Below are 5,490 nucleotides of genomic sequence, written 5' to 3'. Positions count from 1 at the left end.
CGGCGTTACCCCCCCCCCCCCCCCCCCCCCCCCCAACAAGCCAGTATCTGTCCTTTCAAGCTTCCCTTAAAGAAAATGCTCTGATGCAGATGGTGATGGATATAGTTATAGAACCCTTCCTCAACCAAGATGGACACCAAAATCTTGAGAGAGTTCTTAAACACAGGCTCTCCCAAGATGGCACTGGGAGCCCATGGCAGAGGACACATTGGTCCTATGCTGGCCTCCCCCTAGCACAAGAGTGGTCATGTGACCACTTAGTGTACTACCAAGAGACCAATGAAGAAGTAACTGATCTAGTCTGACGGAGCGGCAGCGGTGCTCCCAGGACCAGTAGCCGCCACCACCTGCCCGCCCATAGACGGCAACAAACCCTTTCCAACTAAAGTTTTGGCTATCCATACACTTTGCCTATCCTTGGTTAAGTGCCTTGTAGGTAAACTGTGGCTGCCCTCCTGCTACGGTGAAACCACAAATCCCATCATGCATCTGCCCCTGGGGAGTCATGTCTGTTGCTGTCAGTCTTGTAATGCCTATTAGGATTTGTAGTTGCACCCTAGCTGGGGGGCCTGCCTACCTACCCCTGAACTTTTATACCACCCAATAAAGCCAGTAAGAAGTATTGCTGAATGAAAAACACTTGCGAGTATAACCAACCAGCCATTTTCTGTGTATTCGTCATGGTTCTTGCACCTCGGGGGCGTGTCCTTTGTCCTTTTTTTGTTATTAAGGTTGTCCTTCCTTCTCATTTCAAAAACTTCGGCGGTATGTCTCTGTTTTCCTCCCACTTCTCCTCCCGCTTTTGCTAAATGTTGTCTCTCTGGTTGGCTTTGCTTTCTTTCCAAGATCTGCCGTGATGCTGCTTGTTTCCCAGCACCCCCCCCGCCACCCGTCCTCCCGGCAAACTTCCATAGCGCGATCGTAAACACCAAATGCCGCCGCTACGAATAATAACTCGACAATCCCAGAGATTTTTTTTACTTTTTTTATTTTGATATATAAATATATTTTTTTTCCGGCAGCCATATGGCCTTTCGCACACTCCGATTTTTTTTTTTAATGTTTTTAATAAATTGCATTTCCCATTTTTTTAGCATTTCTGGAATTCCTCGTTCTTCCCATCAATCCCTTCCTGTCCCTGACGGCAACATTTTTTTTTATAGCCGGTTTTCCACACGGCGGGGTGGAATGTGATAGCGGATTACTGAGAGGAGATTCTTTCTTTTTTGTTTATGGCGGCCGTTCAATATTCGGAGACACCGAGAGCCTCCGATGATGGATGCAGTTGAGATGAGGTAATGAACTCGCCGAGTGCGATGGTGAGACAGGCAGTTTAGGGTTTCCCGACCAGTCTGCTTGGGTTTCCAGAGCCAGGAAGGAATTAATAATCATCCCCCCCCTTTTTTAAATTGAGCCTTTTTATTACAGATGCCTCTCTCTTCACAGGGTCATTGTCAGTCAATGAGCTGGACCCGTGGAACGGCGGCCATTTTTAAGTGCTAATCTGTGGACAGGCCCGCAGACCTCCATTCATCAAGCCGGCCTCACAAGCTGGCAGCTCTGGAAATATGGGACATCTATCCTCTCTCCGGTTCTTACGCGCTGCGTATGGCTAATCTTATTTCTGGGCCCGCATAATGCATGTCGATAATGCAACGCGTTTCTTTTCTTTCACAGGAAAAACATAATCCATTTTGCACGGGCCCGGCTGCCGCGAGTCGGGGGGGGAGGGGGGGTTTTACTGGCGCAGGAGAGGGAAATAAATGGATTTTGGTCTATTGCTTATGAATATGTAAGCCGATGGATTTTCGGAGGAGAGCCAAAGGACAACATGGCTGCTTATTTTAAATTGGCTTAAAAGATCCTTTTTTCTTTTAATCGTACCCAATCCTCGTCCAAATCCTCGTCCAATCCGCTTTTTTGTTGACGAATTACTAATGCGGAAATGGGCCAAGGCTTTTGAAGGTGATGATTGAGGAACGGGGGTAGGCCACTTTGTCAGGGATGTTGCTTCCATTGCCAAAAGGGCTTACACGGTGATATCACCGGTCTTAGTGAATTGATGGGCCACGTTCTTACAGATCCATTGCCCTATGTGGGCAAGGAAATGGTGAATGTCTGTGGAAAGGCCCCCCTGACATTCGCCTTGCCGGTGCTCCCCTGCCTTGATTCCAACCAGCACCTTGGTGTGGGGGAACTTGAGTGTCCCACAAAGACCCTTGACCTCAACCCTACTTAGCTCTGATTGTGAGCCAGGTCTTCTCATCCAGCGTGAGAACCGGACTTCAACCCTACTGAACACCTTTGGGATGAATTGGAACACTGGTTGAGCCAGGTCTTCTCTTCTACATCAGTACCTGACCTCACAAATGAGGAATTCCACTGCACCCCTGACCAAGAAAGCCCCAACTTCCAGTGGGGGGGTGCTGAAATGACAGCGGATGGTGCCGCTGAATCAGATACTTGGTGATGTAACTCTACACATGGAGTAAAAAGGACTTTGCTTGGAGAAACTTTTGGCGTCCTGATGACTTACTGTTCTGTTTATCTGACCTTGCAAATGGGCACACAAATCCCACATTCACCCTCCAAAATCTTGGGGAAAGCCTTACCAGAGAAGTGGAGGCTGTTTCAGATGGGAGCCAAAGCCATTTTCACGGTCCTAGACTAGAGAGGCGTGTCCACGGGTGAGAGGCGTGTCCATGGTTCTAGACGGGAGAGCCTGGGCCATGGGGAGAGGCTTGTCCATGGTTCTAGACGGGAGAGCCTGGGCCATGGGGAGAGGCTTGTCCATGGTTCTAGACGGGAGAGCCTGGGCCATGGGGAGAGCCTGGGCCATGGTTCTAGACGGGAGAGCCTGGGCCATGGTTCTAGACGGGAGAGCCTTGGCCATGGGAGAGGCTTAAGGTGTGCTGGTCAAGTGTCCACAAGCCTTTTGGGGATCGTGTGTGTGTGTGTGTGTGTGTGGAGAGTGTGTGTGTGTGTGTGTGTGTGTGTGTGGAGATTCTACAAAACTAATACACATTCCCTTAAGACTTCAGTTTTGGGTAGCCATGGACAGGCAGGCGCTTCCCCATTACACTAGGACACACTAGCCTGGTGTTGGTACCAGGCCACTTCCATTGCAGTGGTGCTCCTGCAGTGAAGTCCTTCATTCAATCCCATCTTGCAAAGCATTTATTCCAAGCCGGAGAAACGTCTGTAGACCATAATGTGCGTCTTTGGTCGGAATTGTTTGTGATTTCATGGAACAGCCTTATATCGCCCCTCGCATATCCGGGCACTTTGAAAGGGGGGAGGACAATTTGGGTCGTCAAACCCAATTACACGTCTGCGTAGCCACATCAGTAAAAGATTATTCTTGATGAGATGACTGCGCTTTGTAGCTCGCACTTTGTTTTGCTTAATGCCGATATCTCCTTCATAGCCCTCGGCTTCAATTAATAAATTCGTTCATTAGCTAATTGACTCCAATCTCTTTTTTTTTTCTTCACAGACGGAGTGTAATGAAAGGCGTTTGCTCTGAGGGATCTCGATGTTCGGGGGGTCAAGACTCCATGCTTTCAAGTTTCTGAATCAATGTTCCTCTTTGGGATGTACAAAGGACCGTAGGCTTACTCGGATCAATCAACGCTCATCCGTATTTTGCTCCTAACTGGGTGAGTAGCACGATGTGTTCATATAGTCCGTCCTCCATCTTCTGTGAAATTGGTTGGTGTGTCTCTTCTTTCCCATGGTTGTGCCAGCCTGGTTACGGCAACCGTAGTGCTTACGGACGTACAGTACATGGTGTACCTTTTGGTGGGTGTACTGGAGCTTTCTACCAACTGCACATTTGTCCCTGGTAGGGATAAGCGAAATTGGGAGTTTTCATTTGCTGGAATATCCTGAGAGAATTCTGGTATCAAATTTTGGTAAAATTTCACTGTGTTGGCAAAATGAGTTTGAGTCCTCGTGGAAGGGGAAATTACGGTAGCTCTTGGTGGTTTTTACGGGTGCAATGGGCCTTCGCCTAAGTACCTCCAATGAGTGAAATTTGAGTTTCACAATTTTGCGGCAAAATTAGCTCAGATCAACCCGCTGTCCCCTCCCTTGGTGGTGGTGATGGCCAGGATAAAAGAATATTGCCAGTGACAAGTGTATATGTGCTTTGCCTATACAGGGTGAAGTAATAGTTTGGTTCACCTGCTGCTAGCTGCACATACTCGCCTTGGCTCTATTTGGCTGCTGGAGGCAACAACATATACTGGTACTTCCAAGTTTGGGAAGGCGGTGACCAACTCCCTCTGAGCCTGGTGATTAGCTTCTCAGACACCCAATGCTGTTATGTGGGGGGGAGGAGAGAGTCCTCAGCCTTGGTAAAGCAGTGACCAACAAGCCTTCCTCCCATGTGACAGTACTGGTGCTTTGGTGATTGGCTGCTTAGGCACCCGGTGCTGTCACATGGAGGCAAGGAGATAGTCCTCAGCTCTGGGGAAGCAGAGACTTAAGTTCCCCTTCCTCCCATGTGGCTGTGCTTTGTAATTGGCTGCTCGGGCTCCCAGTGCTGTCACTTGGAGGTGAGGAGAGGGCCCTCAGCCTTGGTAAAGCAGTGACCAACAACCCTTCCTCCAATGTGACGGTGCTTGGTGATTGGCTTCCCTTAGCTACCAGCGCTGTCCTATGGTGGTGATTGGCTGCTCAGGCTACCAGTGCTGTCATATGGGTCAGGTGATTGGCTTCCCTTAGCTACCGGCGCTGTCCTATGGTGGTGATTGGCTGCTCGGCTACCAGTGCTGTCATATGGTGGTGGTTGGCTACTCAGGCTACCAGTGCTCTCATATGGGTGGTGATTGGCTGCTCAGGCTACCAGTGCCGTCATATGCTGGTGATTGGCTGCTCGGGCTACCAGTGCTGTCCTATGGGTGGCAATTGGCTGCTCAGGCTACCAGTGCCGTCATATGTGTGGTGATTGGCTGCTCAGGCTACCAGTGCCGTCATATGTGTGGTGATTGGCTGCTCAGGCTACCAGTGCCGTCCTATGGTGGTAATTGGCTGCTCAGGCTACCAGTGCCGTCCTATGGTGGTGATTGGCTGCTCAGGCTACCAGTGCCGTCATATGGGTGGTGATTGGCTGCTCAGGCTACCAGTGCTGTCACATAGTGGCGAAGGAAGAGTCCTCAGTGCTGGGGAAGCAGAGATTTCCCTTCCATGTGACCATGGTGGCGCTTTGTTATTGGCTACGTGGGCTCACATGGGTCAAGAGTCCTCCGCCCTGTGCAAACTCCAAGTCCCGCTCTTACCCAGAACTTCCTCCCTCCTCTCTGTGCTCCTGGTGCATGAGCCGGGTAGATGAGTATGTGCGGCATGAGAGGAACTCGCGTCAAGCGGTTAAACAAAGAACGATGGCGGCCTTTTATCATGTTTATAGTTCTTTATCCGGCCGAGGGAAAGCCCTGCGTGCCGTCTATCCCCCGACAGGATTATGGGAGCAGATCCCTATTGACAAGC

At 50.0% G+C, this 5,490-nt stretch overlaps 1 protein-coding gene across 1 annotated transcript in view; it reads left to right on the top strand.

Moving 5' to 3' along the window:
- The first annotated feature begins 3,500 nt into the window (after positions 1-3,500).
- The window catches only part of VANGL2 (VANGL planar cell polarity protein 2), a 30,920-nt gene continuing 28,930 nt past the window's right edge, over positions 3,501-5,490 (top strand). The window contains exon 1 of the mRNA XM_018574184.1: positions 3,501-3,659. The gene's annotated coding sequence lies outside the window, so the exon portion shown is untranslated. The remainder of the gene's footprint in view (positions 3,660-5,490) is intronic.

The sequence above is a fragment of the Nanorana parkeri genome, unplaced genomic scaffold (genome assembly GCF_000935625.1).
Source record: "Nanorana parkeri isolate BGI_ZX_2015 unplaced genomic scaffold, ASM93562v1 scaffold2794, whole genome shotgun sequence".
In the NCBI taxonomy this organism is placed as follows: domain Eukaryota; kingdom Metazoa; phylum Chordata; class Amphibia; order Anura; family Dicroglossidae; genus Nanorana; species Nanorana parkeri.
Note: the sequence above shows the minus strand (reverse complement) of the source record. Positions and strands in the feature narration are given on the sequence as shown.